Source organism: Pleurodeles waltl, unplaced genomic scaffold, assembly GCF_031143425.1.
Source record: "Pleurodeles waltl isolate 20211129_DDA unplaced genomic scaffold, aPleWal1.hap1.20221129 scaffold_39, whole genome shotgun sequence".
In the NCBI taxonomy this organism is placed as follows: domain Eukaryota; kingdom Metazoa; phylum Chordata; class Amphibia; order Caudata; family Salamandridae; genus Pleurodeles; species Pleurodeles waltl.
In genome coordinates this window covers 8,013,815-8,026,883 of record NW_027150097.1, presented here as the reverse complement: position 1 = coordinate 8,026,883, position 13,069 = coordinate 8,013,815, and the positions used below count along the sequence as shown (strand labels likewise).

General features: G+C 45.9%; 4 non-coding genes across 4 annotated transcripts; all 4 read right to left on the bottom strand.

Moving 5' to 3' along the window:
• Positions 1–2,281: 2,281 nt before the first annotated feature.
• Positions 2,282–2,364, bottom strand: TRNAL-CAG (transfer RNA leucine (anticodon CAG)). Its single transcript has one exon. It is a non-coding gene; the product is annotated as a tRNA-Leu (tRNA).
• A 3,560-nt stretch (positions 2,365–5,924) lies between these two features.
• TRNAL-CAG (transfer RNA leucine (anticodon CAG)) lies at positions 5,925–6,007 on the bottom strand. The gene has a single exon. It is a non-coding gene; the product is annotated as a tRNA-Leu (tRNA).
• Positions 6,008–8,352: 2,345 nt separating this feature from the next.
• Positions 8,353–8,435, bottom strand: TRNAL-CAG (transfer RNA leucine (anticodon CAG)). Its single transcript has one exon. It is a non-coding gene; the product is annotated as a tRNA-Leu (tRNA).
• A 2,347-nt stretch (positions 8,436–10,782) lies between these two features.
• TRNAL-CAG (transfer RNA leucine (anticodon CAG)) lies at positions 10,783–10,865 on the bottom strand. Its single transcript has one exon. It is a non-coding gene; the product is annotated as a tRNA-Leu (tRNA).
• Between the last annotated feature and the right edge of the window lie 2,204 nt (positions 10,866–13,069).

The window sequence follows — 13,069 nt, the reverse complement described above, 5'->3', positions numbered from 1 at the left end:
GTTATTTAATGTCCTCTGTATTTTCAATTCCAGACCTTCCTGCTCAGGGAAACAGTGGGATCTGAGGCTGATGAAGGAGAGAGGATGGATCATCCTGACAGTGGACCCTGTGGTGACTGCTACTAATTCTCAATCATCTACTACATGGGGTGTGGACTTGCAGAATTTTGAGCCAGTGCATATGGCCGGTGGTGACTGCTACTAATTCTCAATCATCTACTACAGGGGGTGTGGACATGCAGAATTTGGAGCCAGTTCAAGATTCAGATCAGGAGGTGCCTGGCTCCATACCAATCAACTCAGTGCCTCTGAGACAAGGACTTGAACGGTACAGTTTGAGTCCTCGACCGCCATGCTCAACGCGGCTTCAAGGATTCGGGGTGGATTGACTGAATGTGGTATTTATTGTTGTGTACTATTCTTGTATACTGGATTAGTATAGTATCTTTTTTTTGAGCAGCTATGTTTGTTTTGTATTGGTTAAGGAGAAATGTTGTGTTCGTCATGGGCACGCCCATGATGCACACCAAGGGAGGTAGGGAGTGTTAGTCTCCCCCGAGTTTTGGAGTTGGATGGTAGGTGCGGTGATGTGGAATCGGAGAGAAGAAAAGGTAGGGGAAGGTGTTCCTCGTGGCTAAAGACTCCATATTATTCTTTGTGTATTTATTAAAACTTCTCTGCAAAACAGGCACTGTGTGTGCACGACGCACCACCCCCACCCCTCCCATCCCCTGAATACAGAAGTTAAAAACCAGCTGTGATTGGGACGCAGGGGACCCTGGTGCCACTGAACCTTCTGCACTGTGAACCTGCTGAACTATTGACAGCTGCGCTTTTGATATGTAGGGTCGAAACCTTTATCTCGGCCCCTCTATCACGATTTGTTGAAGATGCTGTGATTTCCTGCTTTACCGATTTACTGCGATTTAGCCAACTTCAGGCAATTAGTGCAAGCAACGGAAAATAGATCTTATCGATAATTTACAGAAACTGTTGACATTGTTTTTGATACGGTGCTTGGGAAAAAAAAGTCCAAAAATGTATCCACCTCGCAAAATACACTTGTCAGAAGTGGGTTTTGAACCCACATCTCCAAGGGAGGCTGCGACCTGAACGCAGCACCTTAGACCACTCGGCCATCCTGACACTCTTCACACCTCCCTCATGGCTCAATTTCGAGCGTATAAACCAAAATGAGTGCCATGTACTGAGTGAATGTTGTTTAATGTCCTCTGTATTTTCAATTCCAGACCTTCCTGCTCAGGGAAACAGTGGGATCTGAAGCTGATGAAGGAGAGAGGATGGATCATCCTGACAGTGAATCCGGTGGTGACTGCTACTAATTCTCAATCATCGACTACATGGGGTGTGGACATGCTGAATTTTGAGCCAGTGCACATGGCCGGTGGTGACTGCTACTAATTCTCAATCATCTACTACAGGGGGTGTGGACATGCAGAATTTGGAGCCAGTTCAAGATTCAGATCAGGAGGTGCCTGGCTCCAAACCAATCAACTCAGTGCCTCTGAGACAAGGACTTGAACGGTACAGTTTGAGTCCTCGACCGCCATGCTCAACGCGGCTGCAAGGATTCGGGGTGGATTGACTGAATGTGGCATTTCTTGTTGTGTGTTATTCTTGTATACTGGATTAGTATAGTATCTTTTTTTTGAGCAGCTATGTTTGTTTTGTATTGGTTAAGGAGAAATGTTGTGTTCGTCATGGGCACGCCTATGATGCACACCAAGGGAGGTAGGGAGTGTTAGTCTCCCCGAGTTTTGGAGTTGGATGGTAGGCGCGGTGACGTGGAACCGGAGAGAATAAAAGGTCAGGGAAGGTGTTCCTCGTGGCCAATGACTCTATATTATTCTCTGTATATTTATTAAAACTTATCTTATCTGCGAAACAGGCACCGTGTGTGCACGATGCAACACACCCCTCCCATGCCCTGAATACAGAAGTTAAAAACCAGCTGTGATTGGGACGCAGGGGACCCTGGTGCCACTGAACCTTCCGCACTATGAACCTGCTGAACTATTGACAGCTGCGCTTTTGATATGTAGGGTCGAAACCTTTATCTCGGCCCCTCTATCACGATTTGTTGAAGATGCTGTGATTTCCCGCTTTACCGATTTACTGCGATTTAGCCAACTTCAGGAAATTAGTGCAAGCAACGGACAACAGATCTTATTGATAATTCACAGAAACTGTTGACATTGTTTTTGATAAGGGAGCTTGGAAAAAAAAAGTCCAAAAATGTATCCACCTCGCAAAAGACACTTGTCAGAAGTGGGATTCGAACCCACGCCTCCAAAGGAGACTGCGACCTGAACGCAGCGCCTTAAACCACTCAGCCATCCTGACACTCTTGACACTGCACTGATGGCTCAATTTCCAGCTTATAAACCAAAATGAGTGCCATGTACTGAGTGAATGTTGTTTAATGTCCTCTGTATTTTCAATTCCAGACCTTCCTGCTCAGGGAAACAGTGGGATCTGAAGCTGTTGAAGGAGAGAGGATGGATCATCCTGACAGTGGATCCGGTGGTGACTGTTACTAATTCTCAATCATCTACTACATGGGGTGTGGACATGCTGAATTTTGAGCCAGTGCACATGGCCGGTGGTGACTGCTACTAATTCTCAATCATCTACTATAGGGGGTGTGGACATGCAGAATTTGAAGCCAGTTCAAGATTCAGATCAGGAGGTGCCTGGCTCCATACCAATCAACTCAGTGCCTCTGAGACAAGGACTTGAACGGTACAGTTTGAGTCCTTGACCGCCATGCTCAACGCGGCTGCAAGGATTCGGGCTGTATTGACTGAATGTGGCATTTCTTGTTGTGTACTATTCTTGTATACTGGTTTAGTATAGTATCTTTTTTTTGAGCAGCTATGTTTGTTTTGTATTGGTTAAGGAGAAATGTTGTGTTCGTCATGGGCACGCCTATGATGCACACCAAGGGAGGTAGGGAGTGTTAGTCTCCCCCGAGTTTTGGAGTTGGATGGTAGGCGCGGTGACGTGGAACCGGAGAGAATAAAAGGTCAGCGAAGGTGTTCCTCGTGGCCAATGACTCTATATTATTTTCTGTGTATTTATTAAAACTTATTTGCGAAACAGGCACTGTGTGTGCACGATGCAACACACCCCTCCCATGCCCAGAATACAGAAGTTAAAAACCAGCTGTGATTGGGACGCAGGGGACCCTGGTGCCACTGAACCTTCTGCACTGTGAACCTGCTGAACTATGGACAGCTGTGCTTTTGATATGTAGGGTCGAAACCTTTATCTCGGCCCCTCTATCACGATTTGTTGAAGATGCTGTGATTTCCTGCTTTACCGATTTACTGCGATTTAGCCAACTTCAGGCAATTAGTGCAACCAACGGACAATAGATCTTATCGATAATTTACAGAAACTGTTGACATTGTTTTTGATAAGGGTGCTTGGAAAAAAAAGTCAAAAAATGTATCCACCTCGCAAAGACACTTGGCAGAAGAGGGGTTTGAACCCACATCTCCAAGGGAGACTGTGACCTGAATGCAGCACCTTAGACCACCCGGCCAACCTGACACTCTTGACACCAGACTGATGGCTCAATTTCCAGCTTATAAACCAAAATGAGTGCCATGTACTGAGTGAATGTTATTTAATGTCCTCTGTATTTTCAATTCCAGACCTTCCTGCTCAGGGAAACAGTGGGATCTGAAGCTGATGAAGGAGAGAGGATGGATCATCCTGACAGTGGACCCTGTGGTGACTGCTACTAATTCTCAATCATCTACTACATGGGGTGTGGACTTGCAGAATTTTGAGCCAGTGCATATGGCCGGTGGTGACTGCTACTAATTCTCAATCATCTACTACAGGGGGTGTGGACATGCAGAATTTGGAGCCAGTTCAAGATTCAGATCAGGAGGTGCCTGGCTCCATACCAATCAACTCAGTGCCTCTGAGACAAGGACTTTAACGGTACAGTTTGAGTCCTCGACCGGCATGCTCAACGCGGCTGCAAGGATTCGGGGTGTATTGACTGAATGTGGTATTTATTGTTGTGTACTATTCTTGTATACTGGATTAGTATAGTATCTTTTTTTTGAGCAGCTATGTTTGTTTTGTATTGGTTAAGGAGAAATGTGTTCGTCATGGGCACGCTCCATGATGCACACCAAGGGAGGTAGGGAGTGTTAGTCTCCCCCGAGTTTTGGAGTTGGATGGTAGGTGCCGTGATTTGGAATCGGAGAGAATAAAAGGTAGGGGAAGGTGTTCCTCGTGGCCAAAGACTCCATATTATTCTTTGTGTATTTATTAAAACTTCTCTGCAAAACAGGCACTGTGTGTGCACGACGCAACACCCCGACCCCTCCCATCCCCTGAATACAGAAGTTAAAAACCAGCTCTGATTGGGACGCAGGGGACCCTGGTGCCACTGAACCTTCTGCACTGTGAATCTGCTGAACTATTGAGAGCTGCGCTTTTGATATGTAGGGTCGAAACCTTTATCTCGGCCCCTCTATCACGATTTGTTGAAGATGCTGTGATTTCCTGCTTTACCGATTTACTGCGATTTAGCCAACTTCAGGCAATTAGTGCAAGCAACGGAAAATAGATCTTATCGATAATTTACAGAAACTGTTGACATTGTTTTTGATAAGGGTGCTTGGAAAAAAAAGTCCAAAAATGTATCCACCTCACAAAGACACTTGTCAGAAGATGGGTTTCAACCCACGTCTCCAAGGGAGACTGTGACCTGAATGCAGCACCTTAGACCACCCGGCCATCCTGACACTCTTGACACCAGACTGATGGCTCAATTTTCAGCTTATAAACCAAAATGAGTGCCATGTACTGAGTGAATGTTATTTAATGTCCTCTGTATTTTCAATTCCAGACCTTCCTGCTCAGGGAAACAGTGGGATCTGAAGCTGATGAAGGAGAGAGGATGGATCATCCTGACATTGGACCCTGTGGTGGCTGCTACTAATTCTCAATCATCTACTACATGGGGTGTGGACTTGCAGAATTTTGAGCCAGTGCATATGGCCGGTGGTGACTGCTACTAATTCTCAAACATCTACTACAGGGGGTGTGGACATGCAGAATTTGGAGCCAGTTCAAGATTCAGATCAGGAGGTGCCTGGCTCCATACCAATCAACTCAGTGCCTCTGAGACAAGGACTTGAACGGTACAGTTTGAGTCCTCGACCACCATGCTCAACGCGGCTGCAAGGATTCGGGGTGGATTGACTGACTGTGGTATTTATTGTTGTGTACTATTCTTGTATACTGGATTAGTATAGTATCTTTTTTTTGAGCAGCTATGTTTGTTTTGTATTGGTTAAGGAGAAATGTTGTGTTCGTCATGGGCACGCCCATGATGCACACCAAGGGAGGTAGGGAGTGTTAGTCTCCCCCGAGTTTTGGAGTTGGATGTTTGGTGCGGTGATGTGGAATCGGAGAGAATAAAAGGTAGGGGAAGGTGTTCCTCGTGGCCAAAGACTCCATATTATTCTTTGTGTATTTATTAAAACTTCTCTGCAAAACAGGCACTGTGTGTGCACGACGCAACACCCCCACCCCTCCCATCCCCTGAATACAGAAGTTAAAAACCAGCTGTGATTGTGACGCAGGGGACCCTGGTGCCACTGAACCTTCTGCACTGTGAACCTGCTGAACTATTGACAGCTGCGCTTTTGATATGTAGGGTCGAAACCTTTATCTCGGCCCCTCTATCACGATTTGTTGAAGATGCTGTGATTTCCTGCTTTACCGATTTACTGCGATTTAGCCAACTTCAGGCAATTAGTGCAAGCAACGGAAAATAGATCTTATCGATAATTTACAGAAACTGTTGACATTGTTTTTGATACGGTGCTTGGGGAAAAAAAGTCCAAGAATGTATCCACCTCACAAAATACACTTGTCAGAAGTGGGATTTGAACCCACACCTCCAAGGGAGGCTGCGACCTGAACGCAGCGCCTTAGACCACTTGGCCATCCTGACACTCTTCACACTTCGCTCATGGCTCAATTTCGAGCGTATAAACCAAAATGAGTGCCATGTACTGAGTGAATGTTATTTAATGTCCTCTGTATTTTCAATTCCAGACCTTCCTGCTCAGGGAAACAGTGGGATCTGAAGCTGATGAAGGAGAGGATGGATCATCCTGACAGTGGATCCGGTGGTGACTGCTACTAATTCTCAATCATCTACTACATGGGGTGTGGACATGCTGAATTTTGAGCCAGTGCACATGGCCGGTGGTGACTGCTACTAATTCTCAATCATCTACTACAGGGGGTGTGGACATGCAGAATTTGGAGCCAGTTCAAGATTCAGATCAGGAGGTGCCTGGCTCCATACCAATCAACTCAGTGCCTCTGAGACAAGGACTTGAACGGTACAGTTTGAGTCCTCGACCGCCATGCTCAACGCGGCTGCAAGGATTCGGGGTGTATTGACTGAATGTGGCATTTCCTCTTGTGTACTATTCTTGTATACTGGTTTAGTATAGTATCTTTTTTTTTAGCAGCTATGTTTGTTTTGTATTGGTTAAGGAGAAATGTTGTGTTCGTCATGGGCACGCCTATGATGCACACCAAGGGAGGTAGGGAGTGTTAGTCTCCCCGAGTTTTGGAGTTGGATGGTAGGCGCGGTGAGGTGGAACCGGAGAGAATAAAAGGTCAGGGAAGGTGTTCCACGTGGCCAATGACTCTATATTATTCTCTGTGTATTTATTAAAACTTATTTGCGAAACAGGCACTGTGTGTGCACGATGCAACACACCCCTCCCATGCCCAGAATACAGAAGTTAAAAACCAGCTGTGATTGGGACGCAGGGGACCCTGGTGCCACTGAACCTTCTGCACTGTGAACCTGCTGAACTATGGACAGCTGTGCTTTTGATATGTAGGGTCGAAACCTTTATCTCGGCCCCTCTATCACGATTTGTTGAAGATGCTGTGATTTCCTGCTTTACCGATTTACTGCGATTTAGCCAACTTCATGCAATTAGTGCAACCAACGGACAATAGATCTTATCGATAATTTACAGAAACTGTTGACATTGTTTTTGATAAGGGTGTTTGGAAAAAAAAGTCCCAAAATGTATCCACCTCGCAAAGACACTTGTCAGAAGATGGGTTTGAACCCACGTTTCCAAGGGAGACTGTGACCTGAATGCAGCACCTTAGACCACCCGGCCATCCTGACACTCTTGACACCAGACTGATGGCTCAATTTCCAGCTTATAAACCAAAATGAGTGCCATGTACTGAGTGAATGTTATTTAATGTCCTCTGTATTTTCATTTCCAGACCTTCCTGCTCAGGGAAACAGTGGGATCTGAAGCTGATGAAGGAGAGAGGATGGATCATCCTGACAGTGGACCCTGTGGTGACTGCTACTAATTCTCAATCATCTACTACATGGGGTGTGGACTTGCAGAATTTTGAGCCAGTGCATATGGCCGGTGGTGACTGCTACTAATTCTCAATCATCTACTACAGGGGGTGTGGACATGCAGAATTTGGAGCCAGTTCAAGATTCAGATCAGGAGGTGCCTGGCTCCATACCAATCAACTCAGTGCCTCTGAGACAAGGACTTGAACGGTACAGTTTGAGTCCTCGACCGCCATGCTCAACGAGGCTGCAAGGATTCGGGGTGGATTGACTGAATGTGGTATTTATTGTTGTGTACTATTCTTGTATACTGGATTAGTATAGTATCTTTTTTTTGAGCAGCTATGTTTGTTTTGTATTGGTTAAGGAGAAATGTTGTGTTCGTCATGGGCACGCCCATGATGCACACCAAGGGAGGTAGGTAGTGTTAGTCTCCCCCGAGTTTTGGAGTTGGATGGTAGGTGCGGTGATGTGGAATCGGAGAGAATAAAAGGTAGGGGAAGGTGTTCCTCGTGGCTAAAGACTCCATATTATTCTTTGTGTATTTATTAAAACTTCTCTGCAAAACAGGCACTGTGTGTGCACGACGCAACACCCCCACCCCTCCCATCCCCTGAATACAGAAGTTAAAAACCAGCTGTGATTGGGACACAGGGGACCCTGGTGCCACTGAACCTTCTGCACTGTGAACCTGCTGAACTATTGACAGCTGCGCTTTTGATATGTAGGGTTGAAACCTTTATCTCGGCCCCTCTATCACGATGTGTTGAAGATGCTGTGATTTCCCGCTTTACCGATTAACTGCGATTTAGCCAACTTCAGGAAATTAGTGCAAGCAACGGACAATAGATCTTATTGATAATTTACAGAAACTGTTGACATTGTTTTTGATACGGGTCCTTGGAAAAAAAAGAGTCCAAAAATGTATCCACCTCGCAAAAGACACTTGTCAGAAGTGGGATTCGAACCCACGCCTCCAAAGGAGACTGCAACCTGAACGCAGCGCCTTAGACCACTCGGCCATCCTGACACTCTTGATGCTGCACTGATGGCTCAATTTACAGCTTATAAACCAAAATGAGTGCCATGTACTGAGTGAATGTTGTTTAATGTCCTCTGTATTTTCAATTCCAGACCTTCCTGCTCAGGGAAACAGTGGGATCTGAAGGTGATGAAGGAGAGAGGATGGATCATCCTGACAGTGGATCCGGTGGTGACTGCTACTAATTCTCAATCATCTACTACATGGGGTGTGGACATGCTGAATTTTGAGCCAGTGCACATGGCCGGTGGTGACTGCTACTAATTCTCAATCATCTACTACATGGGGTGTGGACATGCAGAATTTGAAGCCAGTTCAAGATTCAGATCAGGAGGTGCCTGACTCCATACCAATCAACTCAGTGCCTCTGAGACAAGGACTTGAACGGTACAGTTTGAGTCCTCGACCGCCATGCTCAACGCGGCTGCAAGGATTCGGGGTGTATTGACTGAATGTGGCATTTCTTGTTGTGTACTATTCTTGTATACTGGTTTAGTATAGTATCTTTTTTTTTAGCAGCTATGTTTGTTTTGTATTGGTTAAGGAGAAATGTTGTGTTCGTCATGGGCACGCCTATGATGCACACCAAGGGAGGTAGGGAGTGTTAGTCTCCCCCGAGTTTTGGAGTTGGATGGTAGGCGCGATGACGTGGAACCGGAGAGAATAAAAGGTCAGGGAAGGTGTTCCTCGTGGCCAATGACTCTATATTATTCTCTGTGTATTTATTAAAACTTATTTGCGAAACAGGCACTGTGTGTGCACGATGCAACACACCCCTCCCATGCCCAGAATACAGAAGTTAAAAACCAGCTGTGATTGGGACGCAGGGGACCCTGGTACCACTGAACCTTCTGCACTGTGAACCTGCTGAACTATGGACAGCTGTGCTTTTGATATGTAGGGTCGAAACCTTTATCTCGGCACCTCTATCACGATTTGTTGAAGATGCTGTGATTTCCTGCTTTACCGATTTACTGCGATTTAGCCAACTTCAGGCAATTAGTGCAACCAACGGACAATAGATCTTATTGATAATTTACAGAAACTGTTGACATTGTTTTTGATAAGGGTGCTTGGAAAAAAAAGTCAAAAAATGTATCCACCTCGCAAAGACACTTGTCAGAAGAGGGGTTTGAACCCACATCTCCAAGGGTGACTGTGACCTGAATGCAGCACCTTAGACCACCCGGCCATCCTGACACTCTTGACACCAGACTGATGGCTCAATTTCCAGCTTATAAACCAAAATGAGTGCCATGTACTGAGTGAATGTTATTTAATGTCCTCTGTATTTTCAATTCCAGACCTTCCTGCTCAGGGAAACAGTGGGATCTGAAGCTGATGAAGGAGAGAGGATGGATCATCCTGACAGTGGACCCTGTGGTGACTGCTACTAATTCTCAATCATCTACTACATGGGGTGTGGACTTGCAGAATTTTGAGCCAGTGCATATGGCCGGTGGTGACTGCTACTAATTCTCAATCATCTACTACAGGGGGTGTGGACATGCAGAATTTGGAGCCAGTTCAAGATTCAGATCAGGAGGTGCCTGGCTCCATACCAATCAACTCAGTGCCTCTGAGACAAGGACTTGAACGGTACAGTTTGAGACCTCGACCGCCATGCTCAACGCGGCTGCAAGGATTTGGGGTGGATTGACTGAATGTGGTATTTATTGTTGTGTACTATTCTTGTATACTGGATTAGTATAGTATCTTTTTTTTGAGCAGCTATGTTTGTTTTGTATTGGTTAAGGAGAAATGTTGTGTTCGTCACGGGCACGCCCATGATGCACACCAAGGGAGGTAGGGAGTGTTAGTCTCCCCCGAGTTTTGGAGTTGGATGGTAGGTGCGGTGATGTGGAATCGGAGAGAATAAAAGGTAGGGGAAGGTGTTCCTCGTGGCTAAAGACTCCATATTATTCTTTGTGTATTTATTAAAACTTCTCTGCAAAACAGGCACTGTGTGTGCACAACGCAACACCCCCACCCCTCCCATCCCCTGAATACAGAAGTTAAAAACCAGCTGTGATTGGGACGCAGGGGACCCTGGTGCCACTGAACCTTCTGCACTGTGAACCTGCTGAACTATTGACAGCTGCGCTTTTGATATGTAGGGTCGAAACCTTTATGTCGGCTCCTCTGTCACGATTTGTTGAAGATGCTGTGATTTCCCGCTTTACCGATTTACTGCGATTTAGCCAACTTCAGGAAATTAGTGCAAGCAACGGACAATAGATCTTATCGATAATTCACAGAAACTGTTGACATTGTTTTTGATAAGGGTGCTTGGAAAAAAAAAGTCAAAAAATGTATCCACCTCGCAAAAGACACTTGTCAGAAGTGGGATTCGAACCCACGCCTCCAAAGGAGACTGCGACCTGAACGCAGCGCCTTAGACCACTCGGCCATCCTGACACTCTTGACACTGCACTGATGGCTCAATTTCCAGCTTATAAACCAAAATGAGTGCCATGTACTGAGTGAATGTTGTTTAATGTCCTCTGTATTTTCAATTCCAGACCTTCCTGCTCAGGGAAACAGTGGGATCTGAAGCTGATGAAGGAGAGAGGATGGATCATCCTGACAGTGGATCCGGTGGTGACTGCTACTAATTCGCAATCATCGATTACTTGGGGTGTGGACATGCAGAAGTTTGAGCCAGTGCACATGGCTGGTGGTGACTGCAACTAATTCTCAATCATCTACTACAGGGGGTGTGGACATGCAGAATTTGGAGCCAGTTCAAGATTCAGATCAGGAGGTGCCTGGCTCCATACCAATCAACTCAGTGCCTCTGAGACAAGGACTTGAACGGTACAGTTTGAGTCCTCGACCGCCATGCTCAACGCGGCTGCAAGGATTCGGGGTGGATTGACTGAATGTGTCATTTCTTGTTGTGTACTATTCTTGTATACTGGATTAGTATAGTATCTTTTTTTTGAGCAGCTATGTTTGTTTTGTATTGGTTAAGGAGAAATGTTGTGTTCGTCATGGGCACGCCTATGATGCACACCAAGGGAGGTAGGGAGTGTTAGTCTCCCCGAGTTTTGGAGTTGGATGGTAGGCGCGGTGACGTGGAACCGGAGAGAATAAAAGGTCAGGGAAGGTGTTCCTCGTGGCCAATGACTCTATATTATTCTCTGTGTATTTATTAAAACTTATCTGCAAAACAGGCACAGTGTGTGCACGATGCAACACACCCCTCCCATGCCCTGAATACAGAAGTTAAAAACCAGCTGTGATTGGGACGCAGGGGACCCTGGTGCCACTGAACCTTCTGCACTGTGAACCTGCTGAACTATTGACAGATGCGGTCTTGATATGTAGGGTCGAAACCTTTATCTCTGCCCCTCTATCACGATTTGTTGAAGATTCTGCGATTTCCCGCTTTACCGATTTACTGCGATTTAGCCAACTTCAGGAAATTAGTGCAAGCAACGGTCAATAGATCTTATCGATAATTTACAGAAACTGTTGACATTGTTTTTGATACGGGTGCTTGGAAAAAAAAAGTCCAAAAATGTATCCACCTCGCAAAAGACACTTGTCAGAAGTGGGATTCGAACCCACGCCTCCAAAGGAGACTGCGACCTGAACTCAGCACCCTAGACCACTCGGCCATCCTGATACTCTTGACACTGCTCTGATGGCTCAATTTCCAGCTTCTAAACCAAAATGAGTGCCATGTACTGAGTGAATGTTGTTTAATGTCCTCTGTATTTTCAATTCCAGACACTCCTGCTCAGGGAAACAGTGGGATCTGAAGCTGATGAAGGAGAGAGGATGGATCATCCTGACAGTGAATCCGGTGGTGACTGCTACTAATTCTCAATCATCGACTACTTGGGGTGTGGACATGCAGAAGTTTGATCCAGTGCACATGGCCGGTGGTGACTGCTACTAATTCTCAATCATCTACTACAAGGGGTGTGGACATGCAGAATTTGGAGCCAGTTTAAGATTCAGATCAGGAGGTGCCTGGCTCCATACCAATCAACTCAGTGCCTCTGAGACAAGGACTTGAACGGTACAGTTTGAGTCCTCGACCGCCATGCTCAACGCGGCTGCAAGGATTCGGGGTGGATTGACTGAATGTGGCATTTCTTGTTTTGTACTATTCTTGTATACTGGATTAGTATAGTATCTTTTTTTTAAGCAGCTATGTTTGTTTTGTATTGGTTAAGGAGAAATGTTGTGTTCGTCATGGGCACGCCTATGATGCACACCAAGGGAGGTAGGGAGTGTTAGTCTCCCCCGAGTTTTGGAGTTGGATGGTAGGCGCGGTGACGTGGAACCGGAGAGAATAAAAGGTCAGGGAAGGTGTTCCTCGTGGCCAATGACTCTATATTATTCTCTGTGTATTTATTAAAACTTATTTGCGAAACAGGCACTGTGTGTGCACGATGCAACACACCCCTCCCATGCCCAGAATACAGAAGTTAAAAACCAGCTGTGATTGGGACGCAGGGGACCCTGGTGCCACTGAACCTTCTGCACTGTGAACCTGCTGAACTATGGACAGCTGTGCTTTTGATATGTAGGGTCGAAACCTTTATCTCGGCACCTCTATCACGATTTGTTGAAGATGCTGTGATTTCCTGCTTTACCGATTTACTGCG